The following is a 17,784-nucleotide window of genomic DNA, read 5'->3' on the forward strand; positions in this document are numbered from 1 at the left end:
TAAAAGAAGAGAGAGAGAGAAAAAAGACGAATAGTTCCATTAATTCCTACAAGAGGCCATTGAGGTTTCGAAAATAATAGCTAACTATAAATCTCAAGCTCAAACAATAATTCATGAAAGAGAACGACAGTTAAAGACGAGAATGACAAAGTGTTTTAGAAGAACTAGAAGCAGAGAAGTGTATTTAAGTAGTGAACTTGTAATAATAGAGATGAAAATAGAGTTTTATAGTAGGATTAGCCAGATACAATATTAATATTTCATCAAAATAGAACGCATACATATGTTTTAAATGTACCGTTACTGGTATGCAACTTGATTTATGGCGTAAAGCTATTGAAAATGAGTTCTTACTTCATATCGTAAATGTATTCCAGAGAGCGCTTCGTATTCTTACAGCTGGTTATAGGAGTAGGCTATATTATTTGTTAAACAGATATACAGCGTGCCTCTTAATAGATTAAACAACTTATCATGTTTATTGTTAAAAAAATATCTTAAACATAATAATAAGGTTTGTTGTACAACAATGGGAAAATTTAAAGTTTTGTTTTCATGCGGAAGACTTTTGTAAACACGGCCATTGTGGCTCTGGTGTAGTGTCAAAGAAAATGGCGACTTTCACAGGTTCCCAAACTTTACACCCTTAGACATCTGCATTTATTTGTGGGTTTGAGAAAGACAAAGTCCACGTGCCACCTATGCCACAGCATGTGCAATAGCTAAAGTAGAGCATAAGAAACGCCATTGCTTTGGTGGACGAGGAGTTCTTAGAAAAGTGTGGCAATAACTGGAATTTCGATGGGATGTGTGCCGCATAAGTGGTGGAAGCCTCATTGAACACTTGTAGACATTCATAACAACTGCTTAAAACATAACAAATATAATTGTTATATTCCATACAGTTTAGTCGAAATAAACTTATAAAGTTGTTACTTTAATATGATACACCCTGTACATAAATATGCCATTATTGTTACCTATTACTACCTGTATGATAGCGCCACCGAATAAGCAAAATATAAAGTTGGCAAAAAGGAAACTAAATGTAAAACTATTGGCTTTTTTTTAGCAAATTAGTATTGCTTTTCATTTAAATATAGAATCGGGCATTTCCTATTGTGTAGTGTTTCCTTACAATCAAGGGGTCTCGGATTCGATACCAAGTGGAGACACATAGTGGTTTGCTTCCCACTTTAAACTGTAGGCGAAGTCCTGATTAGGCCATGTGAGCTTAAAATAAACTTTAAAAACGGAAGTTTGAAAAAGAAATAGATTTTGTAAATATCAAGATGTATCGAATGGTTGGACTGTGGACTCCAAGATACCAGTAAACGGTCCTATCAAGAATATTTAAATGAATTATTTTTTTTGTTTGATATATCTCTAGGCAGACAAAAATCCATGTTTTTTTTTCCTTTTGTTATGATGTGATGTGATTTTTTTTATTTAAAGTGTAGCTAACTATTCTACCAGCAGAGCGGAGAGTGAGGAAGAGTGTTAGCGATAGGTGAGGGTTGAGATGACGTTATAGGCTCGCATATTGATTGGTGTCTTTGGAAGTTATGACTCGCTTCCAAGCTGCAAATGTAGAATATTCATATGTGTTACGAAAGTAATGGTACTCTACCAATCTCCAGCAGTTTTGCAAACTTTAGAAGTTATTGAAATTAATTGTTACGATGAAAATTCCAAATATCACACAATAACAGAAAAGTAGAGATTGTGGGTTTGAGTAGAAGCACATTGTTATACAGGGTGTTTGGGCTAGAGTTATACAAATATACACATATATATTTTAGCATCTGTAAACTGTATTAACTTAACTTTCTTGTCCAGGTTTTGTACAAAGAACTCAGAGAGCTTTTATGTACGCTGGCAAGCCTCAATACGGGCACCACTTGTACCTTGACAGATATCCAAACGATACTCCACCAGGTGCCAAGTGTTGACCGGAATTTGAGGCGTTGTTAGTGCAACCGCTTCAACGATTGCTGTCTCAAATCACCCAAATCGTGAACTTTCCGCGTGTAGAAAACATCTTTAATGAAGCCCTATGCAAGAAAATCTAATGGTGTCAAATCTGGTGATCTCGGTGGACAGGCAGTTGAGCCCCCTTCTTCCGCTCCAACGTTCAGGAAACGTTTAATTCAGAAACGTGGTAACATCTTATGAAATTGTGGTGGGGCACCATCCTGATGAAATGTGAAATCTGGGATTGATGTTCTATTGACTGAGCTTCACTACGAGATAATATAAGAAGTAGTTTTCGCATTATAAGCAGTTATTTTTGTATACCTCTATCCGGACACCCTGTATTAAGAATAACGTAGTGTATACTGTCTAAAAGATTGTACTGTAGTTGGAGTGATAAATCCCACGGCCCTCATTTAGGTAATCTAAAGCCTATAGGAGCGCCTTGGTATTATGAAAATATATCGAAAACGATGGCTGCCGAGTCAGATAAGAATATAGATGGCAGTGCAATCGGTACTGAGTTAATTTTGTTATAAAAGTAATGCAGCTTGGCTTGTTTTTAAAATACATTACATAATTTTGGTCTTCAAAGGCGGTAATGAATTTGTATAAACTGTTATATTTGTTGATTAATTTCCAATCACGAAATTACATTAATTTGGTAAGAAACATAACTTATGGTCTAAAGAGCATGCACAAAATAAGCAGCAACATAGCAATGTCACGCTGAACGTCAAATTGGTTTTATTCTGGAATAATGCCATATTAGAAAACAAGGGAAAATCCTACAAAGATCGATGTTCCGGAATATCAATAATTTTTGTTTGCATTAATATCGACTTGACTGTAAACAACACTATGATTTTTTTTACATATATTTACATCTGCCCGTTTCTGTGGTGATGTAGTTAGCGTGTTGTCCGTAGGATCAAAGTATCCTAGGTTTGAATGTAAGTCAAGGCATGGAGAGGACGTCCTACTGTCTTTCATTCTTCAACAATGGCATCAATTCATCCTCATCTTGGCTGTTAAGCTAGAGAGTTAGAGAAGTGACGTAGAATAACAAAAATATTCAAATGTATTCGCAGACAAACGATGAATGAAATACCACAACTAACTCTTCCAGTATAAACTGGAATTCCACTTCAAGTGGGCTAATATTTCAAGCGCAGTACGCTAACCGTTAGGCCACATATGACGGTTTCTGCGATACGTAAGGTTATGAGGTTTAAACACTGTACCGCTAATATGGACGCTCGTCATTATGTTTACCATCCCTGGGTCATAACTCAAACTAGTAAAAAATATAGCTGGAATAACTCGAATAATTCTTACAAATTGGCGCACACGTTATCAGCACTAGCAAACGCTCATTTCTACTTCCAACAAGATATCAACTCATGTTACTACCCGTCTGGGTGTCGTGTATATTTACATAGTTTCATCTTATGAATCACAATACCGAAACTGAAAGGTGATAGTCTACAATTAATTTAGGACAACACACCTCCATAACACTTTATTTCCGTGTGATAAAGTCACAACTGCTAAAAAAAGAATAAAAAATAGAATTTTCTTGTTTATCGTGTGGTTTATTTTATTTGCTTGTTTTACGTTTTCGCTAGGTGAGCATAGACAGTGGCGACGTTCGTGTAACAGAGAAAAACAAAAATGTGAATATTTTAGCTGAGTTCTAAACTCAAAACATACTTTCTGCCTACAAAAGGCAGTACTTGACAAAAAGTACACATAAAATCCGACAATATTCTGGATTATGATAATGTGAATATATATAATGTATTTGTAGGGAAAGATACAAAAATATGCGAGAAACCACTATTTTTCTCAGTTCAAATTATTCCATGTATTCTTAAAAATTACATAAAATACGAGTATTTTTTTTCTTCATATTTCATGAAAAACTAAATATGCTGACCAAGGCAGTAATTTATTTTATTAAAAAACATAAACTAACGTAACGTTTCAACCTTCTAGCAAGGTCTTCTTCAGACTCTGTATCAAGTACAAAAGTAACCAGATACAACAAGAAGGGTAATATATATACACAAACATTACTCCCTCCAGACTATTTAGAAAGTTGTTTGGAACTTTCTAGCAGATGACTTTCACTTTCCAACTTTACTTTCACCTAAAAGGCTAAACACAATTACTTCCATATAGAAAGTGGTTGGACTTTTAATCTCACGCTCTTTTCCCTTCATTTTTCTTCCTTCTCCTCTCCCCTTTTTCTCTTTGTCCTTTCCACTCTTTCCAACATCTTCTTCCATTCTTTGTTTAACTTCAGTCCCCCATTCATATTTCATATATATATCTCACCATGCTCAATACCAATACGGACTTTTAAAATATTAAGTTATCTACCCTCTCTTATTCTCAGTAAAGTTTCACTTGTTATTTTGTGATTGTTGGAAAGTCCATTTTTGTACACATAACACGAATATGTAGTCACATCTTACTTCAAATGAAATGTAAAAAAATAGCAACGAAACGTGATACCATTTAGTGTAACGTAAATTAATATGCAAGTATGTATTTTTAAATTCAATAGGTGGCAGGCTTGAGCATCCAGCAGAATGACTTTCTAGTGATTCCAATTTGCCAAAGTGTGATGTAAGTGATCATGGAAGTACGTGTTTTTCTTGCATATCAACGGTGTCCTTCTGATCCTTAATTTATCTTACAATACTGAACACTACAAGTAAAAGTTATCAAACTCAATTTATATAATGCCTCTTATCAAGTTCTGAAAGGGACCTAAATCCAGCAGCCTCGTTACAGTATGTAGATGCGCTGCATATCCCTATAATCCTGAAAGTTCTTCTTTAGGTACGCTGCCTTTACGTATGGAGTCCATGGTAGCATGGACAGAGTTGCTTCTCGCAGCGCTGGCGCTATGGCACTCCAGTGGCCAATTTTGTAACCCTCCGTCAGTGGTCTTATATCCTTCTCGGTGATTTCGAGCCGTAATTCGGAAGTAGGAGAGAGAGAGAGAGAGAGGGAAAGACGGAGAGAGGAAGAAAAAAGAAGACATTCCGGTGCGAGGATCTTGAGACACTTCTGTACCTTCAAGGATGGGGAGGTGTGTAGCGTATATAGTTCCTGAGATCAAACAAACGTCGCACAAGAAATGGACGGATGGCCTCTACGCTTCACCCTCTTCGTCACTTCCGGTTTTTGCCTGCGAGAGTCGACGGGGCCCTCCAAACGGCCCTGCAATAGCTCTTCCCTCTCATCCCATCTCCGCAGACGGCAATTGGACTCGCTTTTTGTTGCCAAAGCGACGAACGATGAAGAGAAGGGAGAGAGAGAAGGACTAACTGAAAAGCAAAAATGTCCCCTGCAAGAGACGGGTGACTTATTTCCCCGGTCCCGGGTGGAGGCGGAATGTTCGAGGGTGCATTATTCATATCTCGAAATCTCCTGGTTTGAAGCCCTTAAAAATGATGACCTCAATTTTACCGTGATAAATTATTACAAGTTGTGTACGGGAGAACAACTTACTAGAAATCCAGTTGGACTGCTGGAAGAACGTGGGTAAAATAACACACAACCTGAGAGGGCTCTATCGTGAAAATTAGCCAACGGTAATACTGATTTCTGTTGTGCAACATCAAAGGTTCTAAAATCATACACACATTTAAATGATGTATAAGGTTTATCCTTCGCGCCGTCACTCCACTAGCAAGCGCGGGACAATCACATGTCATCTCTGACATATCTTCCCATGATAACAAGTGTTTTAATAATAGTGTTGGCAGTGGTGCCAACTTATATAAGTCCTTGGCGCCAGAGCTCACGCAATAGTTTGTTATGTTATTGTTATTATTATATATTCGTCATTGTTTTTCGTAGATTGCTTATTGATATAAGTAAATAACAGATATTTTGTTTTTAAATAAGTGGAGATACATTCATTGTTTGTGTGCACTTTATTTGTTTTTCCCACAGCCAGCCAGTCGTTTTCGAGAAGCCGGACTGTCAGACCAGTTGATCTGGCGCGCGGCAACAATGGACAAGTGTCGACTTTCTTGGGCGAGAGAGGAAAGCTGTTTACCAAACACAACTCTCAAGAAACGAATCAGTTGAAAAAAGTTTGGGTTTGCCTGAACATTGATGTAATGCGCTTGTGGTTATCTTAGTGTCATTTATCATGGATAAATTTGCAATCAATGGACCGCGGAAATTGATTAATCAATTGATTGGCTAAACGCGAAGATGAGGATGAGTGATGAAGTTGATGAAGGGACAATCACGAGAACACTCATTCCTAACCCGGGATTCTAACCCTGGACCTGTGGCTTCAAAACGAGTGACGGAGGCAGGCTGCAACCGCGGAAAACTATTGATAAAAAACAATTAAGTTATTTCATCAAAGGGGATCCTTGTTTAATTTCTTCTGGTTCTTCAACTTGAAACATGCTTTAAAAATATCCAGTTCACATGAAACCTCCCAGTGTCGGAAATAATACTCTCTACAAGTGTTATGAAGTGAGGATTCATGCGATGTTCATGAGATTTTGATCCCACCCAATATTATTTTCAAAAGTTGGCGCCCCTGCTGTTGAGTATATAGAAACTAGTTTACGGAAGTAACTTTCTAGATAGCCTGATATAATCGTTCAGTAAAGTCATTGCTTCATCTCTTCCACTAACTCAAAGCGCAGAGTTCAGCAGTACCTCCAGGTAAGACAGAGTGTAATAATCAGTGCATACTATCGTCACAAGAGAACCTCCTTGTAGCAAATTGATTTGCTCATTTACTTTAATGTACTTTGCTTTTCTGCCACATTTTGGGTAATCGCGAAAATAAAAATGGGTGATGATATGATAAAATTGGTGAAGGAACACTCACAAGGAACGCCCATGCCTACGCTCGGATTCGTACCCGGGACCCCTGGCGTCATAGCGCTCTGCTAACCACTCCGCCACGGGGTCGGTTCCTTATAGGAAATAACACTTGAACCGAAGTATGTATAGACTATATCCAGCATCATTACTCCACATTGCTTCGAACTGGTTCCGAAGTTTCTGAAATATCCTGCAACATTATGGAACACGCTTATCTCTTGTGTATTGCTAGGTTGCAAGCACTTAAGGGGTACGAGGAACACCAACTTCTTGCGCTCACTGTACAAAGACAAAACAGTAAAACTAACCAAAAATATCCTTTTAATTCAACAGCTGGGCTGTATCCAATAGGATTCGTCGCTTAGATAAACTAATTTAGAATCCACATTCCTCTTCCTTCGTACCCTATCCCCCATATTTTCAAATTTCGAGCTCTCGAAGGAGTCATTTTGACCAAGCTGTTTCGATTTTTCTCATGTTGCGATAAATTGGAATATATGACTCTTTTCTTACAGGGATGGTGAGGGAATTTTGGTTCCAAGACAACCCAAGACTGGTGGGGGGAGGGGAAATGTGGATGTTTAGAAGACAGGAAAAACATGGACAATTTGATGTGGGCGATAAACACGTGACAGGGAATGGCCACAATTCCCATTTTTGCATTTTTTACCCCAGCCCACTCACGCTTCGAGCTCTTTTACTTATTTACGTAACCTGTCCAAAGAATACATGAAGGAAGCCTGGGGGAGGGGGCAGCCCTTGGGACTTCCCCCCATTTCGTTCCTTATACTCTTGGAAAATATTTCATTTTTATCCCCCAGTCTATTTTTATCTTTTAAAGAAGAAGAAGGGGGAGGGGAGATCTGAAGGGGTCTGGTTTTCTGTTTTCATCGGATACCGCAAAGAAACACCATATTTTCGCCGAAATTAGAGCAACGTTTCCAACTCGCAGTCAAGATTTTCACCAAGTACGATATAGACTGCAATCTATGTTAAAACGATCTGGTTGACATTGAGATCAACGTAATTTCCTATGCCTTACACGTAGGTTATGCTATCATGGAGATAAATCTGGATACCGCGGGCAAAAGTAAAGAATTCTTCAAAGCAATTCCATACACAACATTCCAGCGGGATTCTTAACAATGCATACACATCGACTTCTGTAAACAGTGTAACGCACTAGGAAGCCGCATGTCGCAGGTTCTAACTTCGTGTCCCTGCAACATTGATGAACCTTCCCGGTGTGCAGAGGACATCTTGACGAATAAATTTAATTTGTTACTGTTTTCTTGTTAACGCTGCATCCATTTAGAAACGCCATTTTCTATTCTGTACATAAGGTACAAATTAAAGGTTGCCAGTGGCATTTTTTTTTAATTTAGGATATTACACAACAAGCAACAATTGGAGTTTGAATTTGTTTAAATGCACAGAAACCAGTATGTGCCTCCACAGGTTATCGAATCCGAGACGAGATGCTTTCAAAGTGACGACGTTACCACTACGTCACCGGGGAGGTCTAGTACGAGCTATAATATCATACGAATACTGCTTGGTATTGGTATTGACAACTCCTTTAAAATCATACATGTATCAGCATCCATGTACATGTTGTAGTTATATGTTTTTGCTTAAATACAGAGAACGGGCGTTAGTCAATTACTTGCACAGTTTTTTCCGTAGCGGACTAAAAAATGTCGTCGAACAGAAAATATAACTACCAGTGGCAACCCTGCATAGTGGCTGTATGGTTTCATACATACGTAAAAAACAGAACGTTACTTTTTTCTACGTCTTGTGGCGTTTAAATATATATATATATATATATATGAGATTGCCACTTGAAAATAATGTGTTGTTCAGTAACACTCGCTAGGCGACATATTAATAAAAATCATTAATTTGTTTGGAAAATTACACTCATGGAAGTTATCTATTGATCACATAATCCCATAATTCTGCTTCAGAATTGGAGTTTGGAATTAATATTAAAGCATCGTTGCAACCTCGTTCACTTTCAGAGTTAATAATCCTTTAGCCTCCATGCCAGTTAAATTTGTATAACAGCATTAATGATTGCGAAGGAAAGAGTGATTGCGTACTGGGCACTCTATTATCCGAGTTTTCCCAATGGAGTAAATAGCATAGGGGCCCTTGGCTGACATTTACAATGTTCATGAGTTAATTCTTCATGTGTGGCAGTTTCTGTCTCCTGTCTCAAAGTATTTTCGAAACAGTTCTTTCATCAGTTTTATTTTATCATCATCTTCATCGTCGCGATTTGTCCAAACTGGAAGGAGAGCGACGTTAAACATATATCGAATTCATTAAAACATTGCTCACATTTTAAACGGTGAAACTGTCTACCAAGGAGGAAAATATTATTAAGAAAAGTTGGTAGTCTTGATAACATCTGTACACCGTCATACACGCGCACCCAAACATCAATCAGCAACCACATATGTTCAGAAACCGAAATTAATTGCTATTAATTACACATCGTTAGCTATTATCAGGTTTGGAGACATTTGCCCCCAGGGGTTCCCCATTGACATTCAGAGAGCCTTTGACTGTGTGCCGACCCAAGGGGTTCTCTGCAATCTAACCGAACTTGAAACCGAAAGCCCATGTGATAGCCTTCGAAACTGCGCCAAACATTTCGATGAACAATTTCCAGCGGAAGTACGGACATGCAGTTCAATTACAGACCAGCCTAGGTTTTCTACTTTAAGTTAGCAATGATTATGCAGAAATAAAAATTGCATAGAAGGGCTGTGTTTCGGCAATCGCAGAGCAAACAGTAAGTACACTGGTTCAACTTACGAGATTTACAGCGATTACTGCCAATATTGTGTTTATTTTGTTGCTATTATGTCAGGAATGTGTAATGCATAGCCTCATTCTTCTTCGCAGTGATGACATTATACATTAGAGTGAATAGATATTCCTTTAAGGAGCTTACATACCCACCCTTTCGTGGCAAGTAAGTAGGCTACTCCTTGCGGCGGATAAATTCTCCCTTCTTATGGTTACATTTACTCTTCCGTGAATAAATTATACATTGCAGAGTACTACATTTTCCTTTGCGGTGAATTTTATTTAATTTATTTTGATTTGCTTCATTTTACTTCGATTTTTGTGCCACTTTTGTCTAATTTGATGAGTGATGACACGATGACATTGATTAATGGACACTCCAAACATCCAAGCCCAGGCCGGGATTCGAACCCAAGACCCCTAGCGTCGTAGCGCGATGTGCTAACCACTCCGCCACGGGGGCCGGCTTTGCGGTCAGTAAATCCGTTATTATTACGGTTACATTACTTCTTCCAGTGAATAAATTCTCCATTTCAGTAACTGTATTATCTTCCAGTGAATAAATTCTCCATTGCAGTAACTGCACTCTTTCTTCAAGTGCATAAATTATACGTCGCAGTAACTACATTCCCTCTACCAATGGATGAATTCTCCGTTGCAGTCACCACATTCCCTATATTGGCGAATAAATTGTCCTTTTTCACCGTTACATTCCCGCTTCCAGGGAATATATTCCCCATTTCAGTAAGTGCATTCCCTCTATCAGTGTATAAATTCGGCTTTTGGCGTATAGAGTTTATTTTTGCTTTTAAGGAACCCTCACTTTGACCCTATGAGTCTTCGAAAAACGACCTTTTCTATTCTACATCTAAGCATCCTAGCAACACACGTTCATGGTGAGCAGCGGCATTTACTTATTTTCTCTCCGGAAACTACAAAGACAGTGTACATAAGTGAATAAATTAATGCAATGGCCACATTTTTGTAGTGTGAAAATTTCTAAAGCAAAGTAGGTAAAGTGTGTTTAATGTAAGAGTATAAAAGTTAGAACCAAACCAGGGTTCAGGGTTTATACCTTGAGATACACACTGCAGGCATCTCAACAGGTAGTTCGTTCCATAGTGTACTTTTAGTAAAATGTTCGACAGAAAAATCGACATCAGTGGCAATCATGAATCTGCGATGCGGAATAAGAGTAACATAGAGGGCAGTGAATGCTCGTTCTTGAGGGGTAGTAAGGTCGAAATAGTCTCTCTCTCTCTCTCTCTCTCTCTCTCTCTCTCTCTCGTTATGTGTGTTCAAATTCAGATCACAAACATGCGAGTGGGAAAATTTTTCAGTCCCTCAAACTTCACGAAATCCTAAACTAAACCTGCAGATATAGCAATCTATAGGTCAATGCAAGGGAAATTCTAATTACTGCAAAGAAGCTGCAAGGTAAAATTTTCTCACTGTAAAGGAGCATTTATTCATTGCAAGAGAGAGCCTCCTCGATGGTGCAGTGGTAGCGTCGTCGCCTTGTAATCAAGGGGTCTTCGGTTCGATACCCGGTGAAGGCACAGAGTTGTTCGGATCCCACTTGTAGGTCCAGTCCCGATTAGCCTTACTGTGCATAAAGTGGACTTAAAACGCCAATTCAATCAATCGATCATTGCAAGAGGGAATGTAGTCATTGCAACGGATAATTCATTTTCTGCGAGAGGGAATGTAGTTATTGTAACGGAATACTGACTCACTTAGTCACTACATAGTACAGTCACGGACACTTCTGGGTTGTAACAACTCCATTGGCTTTCAGTGATATTATTACAACCCAGAAGTGTTTGTGACTGTGCAACAGCCCTATGAGAGGCAAGGCTTATACACACCATAAATATTATACAGGAACACCTTGTATCCAATATTAAATATATATTTTAATGATAATACAAATCCTATTCGATGGTTCATGACTCACAGAAAATGAACTCCACACTTGTAATCGTATCCGTGAATTGGATACCTCTTTACTGCAGGCAATTTATTTATTAATCTGTGTTCCATATGATGGACGTAAAATTAGATACACATACACCATTTGAACTACTCCCCTTCTTTTAACCAAATTTAGTAAATAAAGCACTGGGGTAGCAACACTGCAACTTTGGAGCTTCCGCTGTATATTATCCATTTTTTTCCTTCGTCAATTCCAAATTCATCGCCACAAATCCTTGAGGAGTTAGATACAGTGTCCCTCCCGATTCTCTCTGGCTTCTTAAGAATGCCTTGTTCGTTCTCTACGACTTACTCTTCCAGACGAAGACAGGAAACAGCGGATAGAAACAAACTACATCGGGGGAATTGCTGGAGCAAGTCTTATCTTTTCCCCCCTCTCTGTATCTTTTCTCCCCCATCTTCATTTTTCTTGTCTTTCATTCAGGGTTACTGAAATTCAGCTGACTGAGACAGAGGCTTACTGTCGCTTCGTTGGACATTGTGATATTTCAAATGAAATTTCAACGGGACCTGCAAATTAATTGTAGGCCCACTTACAGAACCAGTCTCTCAGAGGAGCATATGCGGGAAATAATGAATATCGTTAATTAGAGGGTACAGTTCTGATGAGAAAATATTTGCTTTAGTCATCAAGTCATGTGCATAAAGGTTTCACACACACATATTCTCCTTTGCATTGAATATATTCTACTTTGAGTTTCTAGTTTTGTTTTAAGTAAACTTTTGTGTATAGATAGAATACAGTTTTAAAGTGAGATCCGATCAGCTATGTGCCTCTACCGGGTGTTGAACCCGGGACCCCTTGATTACAAGACGATAAAGTTACCACGACGTCATCGAGGAGGTTTATTTTCCTTTTCTATACCTAAATTTCCAAATGGAACACCTAATTCCCTACACAAACATACACATATGCACAAATACTATATGTTTAATTCACAAGACTATCCTATCATCTCATGTTTCTTGATGATTTCTTTTTAGCTTTTGCCAATTATTCTTATGTTGAATGATATGAGTTACAAGTATTGGTCGTTAAAGGAACCAAAAAACCCTCTTTATTGCCTCACGAATGTGAATCTTCCAATAACCATCATATTCGTTTCCAAACTTTCGTATTTTACTTACCCAATCCATCCATTTACTCATGAACAGAAACATTTCTAAATAAATTGTAACTATATGGAACTAATTAGTTCTGCTCATAAATTCTCAAGTTGGTGAATGTATTGTCACTTCTTTGAAGTGAACCAAATTTCTCTTGGAGTGATTCTATTTTCGTTCTTCCAGAAACTAAATTCCCTCTTTCAATACATACATTTTCCTGGCAGTGGATAAATTCTTCCTTCCGATGAACAAATTCTTCTATGCAGTGAATACATTCTTATTTGTAGTAACAAAATCTCATTTGCAGTGAATAAATTTATCATTACAGTGAATAGAGCCTCCTTTAAAGTGAATACATTTTCCTGTGCAGAAAACAAATTTTCTCTTACAGTGAATAAATTCTCATTTGCAGATAATAAATTCTTCCTTACAGTGAATATATTCTCTTTATCAGATAATAAATCCTTCCTTACAGTGAATAAATTCTAACTTCCAGTGACTAAACAGCTTCAGCGATTAATTTCTCTGTGTCTGCATTCTCTCTATGTTATTCACATATTCTATTTTAAGTACAGATACTCATCAGGGAACCCTTCAGTATAGTCTGAAAGTGACGCAACTACTTCCTGTTAAGTGAACGTATTCGTGCCAGCGTGAACCCGTATCGTTTAACGTAATGCCCATGGTCCATTCGCTGTTTTCGAGCAGATTGTATTTTTTTCCCACCCCCTTCCCCATCATCCACTCATTGGCCCTCTAGTTTTTTTATTTGCCGGCGCGACAAACAGTTGAACTCGACGTTGATGATTGATACAGCCATCTAGCCAGATGATTATTACAGTCTCTTTCCTCTGCTAAATTAATATTCACTTGGAGTGGGAGGAGATTTGATCACTTTGAACGAGGGAGAGACAGATGAATAAAAAGCAGGCTTCGATTTTTTCCCATCCGTCGCTTCCTCTCTGCGCAAATTATGAATTGAGCCGCCTACAACGAACGCTTCTCAATATCAAACCATCGGGCTGGAACGGTTAACGTAGAAATTATGACGGGTTTGTACACATAAATGCAAGCAGTAGAAATGAATTTGAATTTTCCGTCACTCTTGCCAGAATTATATATATATATCTGAGTTGAAGTTTGAAGCTGAACCAGACAGCCGTGGATCAGTGCAGTTTAACAAGAAATATAGCCTTATCTTTGAATTTAAACCTTGAAGCATTGACCAGCAAACGAAAAGTGGACTGAAGAGGGAAATATGGTCCACAGCATTTCAATGGATAGTAGCAATAATTGAATTTTAACCCCGAAGAGTTGAAGTGAACAAAATTTCTCTTGGAGTGATTCTATCTGTTTGAGTTGAAAATTACGAGTGCATAGTGGCAAGTACTATCATTAAATATATACGTATATATATATATTGTATCAGCACATACTAGCAAGATATATGCTTGCTCCTTTCCTTCAACTTATACATTAGGATTCAATGACCACAGTGCTATAGTAGTTAGTGGCATTAAATATGTACTTATCGTTGAATTTAAAACTTGAAGGATTGAACGACAACAGTTTATCATTGACTTGATTTGTTGTTTTAAGCTCACTTTATGCAAAGAAAAGCTAACTTGGACTGGACATAAAGTTTAAAGTGGGATTCGAACTACTGTGCTATATGCCTCCACCGGGTATCAAACCCTGGACCCCTTGATTACAAGGCGACGACCCTACCACTGCGCCATCGGGGAGGCCTGGCAACAGTTTATCAGGGGTGAGTAGCAAAAATATATTTCTTTCCTTTGGTTTTACATATTCACGGGTTCAGCGACCACAGTCTTCCAGTGGATAGTAGCAAGAAATATGTTTCTTTCCTTGATTTTACATATTCACGGGTTCAACGGCCACAGTCTTCCAGTGGATAGTAGCAAGAAATATGTTTCTTTCCTTGATTTTACATATTCACGGGTTCAACGGCCACAGTCTTCAATTGGATAGTAGCAAGAAATATGTTTCTTTACATCTTTGTTATATTGCGGTTTCAACGACCAGAATGTTTCAATGCATCTAGTATATACTGTGAGTTTCACAATAATCAAGTGCGTTTCCGATGATATTATTGTCATCTAAAAGCACGAAACTATACTTGCTTCACAAAATAAATTACATCTTTAAAATACTTTTATGTATTGTTATGGGTAGGAGATAATATCATTTCTGCAAAATTACCTTTACTGCCAGGGACATTTTGGTCTTGTGTGTGTGAGGGGGACTTGCATGGAATCTTCACCATTCATTTGCACCCTCTCTTCAACAAGTTTTTGTTTCTTAGAATAAGGACCAAACCAAATTGACTAACCGGGACTCGAACCCTGACCAGGTCTCATTGGATGTACACCTAATTCCTTGGCTACCTAAAAGGCTGCAGCGATTTTCAATGCTCTTCCGTCTCCTCAAAGTCTTTTCTGTTCTGTCCATTGACACAAAATTCCCGAGACAGTGTTTAAATGCCTTGAGTAATGGTTAGAGGCGAGTCATTAATGTGCGGAGTAGGGGCGCAAAGGGATGCAATAAAGCTACAGAAAATTGGAACATAGTTCTGCAAAATGATCCACCAAATTGGCAATACCGTTAAAGATAAAGTGATCAACTCAATTTTCAAACCCATACAGAAAGAGACAGGGGGTGAGAACAGTGTGAAGGGCGTTCAAATAAAGCAGCGATGAATGTTGGCAAATTATCTCACCCCTTAGCCTTTTACCAAGACCGCTCTTTTAACTTTTTTTCCAGCCTCTTATTCTACCGCCTTCTTCTGCAATGTAGCTCAGGGATACAGAGCCTCGTAGGGGTAATAATAGACAATATCGACAAAGAAGGAAGAGAGGGCTGTCTTTTGGGGGTTCCTGCTTTCAAAGATAAAGTCTCTAACCAGCTATTTCCATTTCCAGCACCTCCTGGACTCCTTAATATCCTGGAGAAATCTGTACTTACCTGGAAGCCAGGCTAGTGGGCTTGCTCCCTGGTGGAACGTAACTGAGATTGAAGTTCTGAATTCTTCCATTTAAGGTTTCCCCTAAGTTCTTGTTCTTTTTTTATTCTAAATTAAGTCCCTGCTTCCCTTTTTTCCTGAGGTAGGCCTATTAAGCATGGAAATAAGGTGGAGAGGATGAACAATGTTCTATCCCCCTTCTCCTTTCCTCTGGAATTTTTTCCCTCTTCGCCTCTGGGTTTTCGAAAGCTACCATAGTATAAGTGGAGACACCTTCAAGTATGAGTGACACACAGATGTATATACTGCTTGGACCGTGTATGTAAGGCCTGGCCAACCAGTGGTATTTGTGAAAAAGAGTGCTTTTGTATATACATATGGACTGCAGAGCGCGGTACTGTAGTTGTGAGAGGGTAGAATGAAGGGATTGAACAAGGCAAGAAGCTTTGTCAGTCGCATTCGTGCATTGGGAAACCTCTCGTGTCATCAGAGTAACAGTGTAGTGTGGTATTGTGATCAGGAAATAAGAAATGGGAGCTGGTTCAGTAAAAAGGATGGTGCCTTTGCCGCAGTGTATTTTATCTCTCAACGCAAACTGTTTCCGAACCGCTGCTTAGTGGTCTTAAGTTACGGTTTGCAGGCGTGAAGCTCGCACAGAACGGGTCGTTTGATGAAGTCCTGGTAGGAATGGCATGAGAGAGCCTTGTACAAATCGAGACAAGAAGCGAGGGAAAATATGTCCGATCATATTACAGGATTTTATTACAATGGTCTAGAAAGACAACTAACCAAATGTTTTAGTAACATCTAGGTTAGCGTACTGGCAGCAGGTATGTGTCTTACAAAAAATAGTGTAGTTCAAGCAACGTGTGTAAAAGTGTTGCAACGACACAACTTTACAACACATACTTAAGATTTTTCAATCAAACACCTTCAAAGACTGGAACCAAATAAGGACATTTGAAACCCAATACCTGAACAGTCCATTAGTTGCTGCATGTACTCCTTTAGCACATTTGATTTCCTGACACGTATGGCTAATCGCGAACATGAGGATGAGTGATTACATGCTGACATTGATGAAGGGACACTAACAAAAACACACATGTTCAGGCCGGGATTCGAATCCGTGAACCCTGGCGTTGTACAGTGCTGTGCTAACCACTCCGCCGCGGAAGTCGGCGCCTTGAGGTAAATAACTTGTCCATCTTGTACATATTACGAACCCAGAAACTTGGTACCAGACAATAATCGAACAATTTTGCTAAAACAAGCAGCTCAATAACAAAGAAATGAATTGTAAACTTACCAGATTATCATGTACTTAATTGTCCAAATTTTGAGACTTCACAACCTGTAAAGATAAAACATGATACATTAGAAAACTTAGAAAAATCGCAGTTCTTTGACGATTATCTACATTGCTGTATTTTAAGTGCATATATAGTCAGGGGTGTCGCCAACGTTGGGGTAAAGGTGGGCACTAGCCCACTCTAAAATAGCCTTAGCGTATATAAAATGACGTACATGAGGAATGTTCACACGAAGAGAAACAGAAAAGTAGTACAAGAGGAAGGAAAGAAAGGAAGAATAAAACGAGAAAGAGAGAGAGAGAGAGAGAGAGAGAAGGGAACATGGAGAAGACGTAGAAGGATGTGAGTGTTTCTTTGAATACACAAAAATAGAGAAAAATACATTTTTTCGATCCTTTTCTGACACAGCCTAGTGAACATGAATCTTCGGTCAACTCTACACATATATCGACTCCACGTTCACCCGATGTGTTATATCTTCCAGAACAGATATGATACAGACAAGTGACACGTATTACTGCGTTTTTATCTCTCAATCGGGTGAAGGGAGGATGTTTGCGTGGGAGTTAGCAGACGCAGAATGTTGACCGATGTAGCTATGGTTGGTTGGAGAAAAACTGGATGCGGCTTTGTTAGAAAATGTCGAGAGATAATCTATTTTCCCCTCACGGTGGACAGAGAAGTAAAAACAAAAAAAAAAAAAAAAGAAGGAATGACCAA

At 38.6% G+C, this 17,784-nt stretch overlaps 1 protein-coding gene across 1 annotated transcript in view; it reads right to left on the bottom strand.

Annotated features, from left to right (window-relative positions):
• The window catches only part of kek2 (leucine-rich repeat, immunoglobulin-like domain-containing kekkon 2 protein), a 99,020-nt gene extending 81,914 nt beyond the window's left edge, over positions 1–17,106 (bottom strand). Inside the window, exon 1 of the mRNA XM_083123210.1 lies at positions 17,061–17,106. The gene's annotated coding sequence lies outside the window, so the exon portion shown is untranslated. The remainder of the gene's footprint in view (positions 1–17,060) is intronic.
• Positions 17,107–17,784: the final 678 nt, after the last annotated feature.

Source organism: Lepisma saccharinum, chromosome 5, assembly GCF_977018435.1.
Source record: "Lepisma saccharinum chromosome 5, izLepSacc3.1, whole genome shotgun sequence".
Taxonomy (NCBI): domain Eukaryota; kingdom Metazoa; phylum Arthropoda; class Insecta; order Zygentoma; family Lepismatidae; genus Lepisma; species Lepisma saccharinum.